This window comes from Diachasma alloeum, unplaced genomic scaffold (assembly GCF_001412515.2).
Source record: "Diachasma alloeum isolate Michigan unplaced genomic scaffold, Dall2.0 Dall_scaffold_00615, whole genome shotgun sequence".
NCBI lineage: Eukaryota > Metazoa > Arthropoda > Insecta > Hymenoptera > Braconidae > Diachasma > Diachasma alloeum.
In genome coordinates, this window is record NW_021680747.1 from 66,264 (window position 1) to 66,660 (window position 397).

Here is a 397-nt window from a genome sequence, read left to right on the forward strand (position 1 = left end):
TTCAGAACAGAGTGATCGGTCGCCTATCAGCGCAACAAAGTGGGCACTTTTCGCGTCCCTGCTCTCACTACCCCGAGCCACAACCCACTCTCTGGCCTACAGTCCTGCATTCTGTTTCTCAAGGAAGCACAGTGCTTCTTGAGCGGTTAGATCTGGGTCCTCCATGTGTACCACAACCCTGTGCTTCTTGGGAAGCTCCGAGGCTGCGACCACATGTACAGTAAGCCCAGCTATTTTGTTTTTGGGGAAAAGCCTTTCAGCCAATTTCCCATTTCCTCATCAGTGCAGTACACCATTGCCACACCTTCTCTTTCCCAGACACCGTTGAAGGTGGGTGCTTTTATCTTGTCAGGTAACGCCAGAATGGCCCCCTTCAGGAGTTTCTTTACCTCCGTTA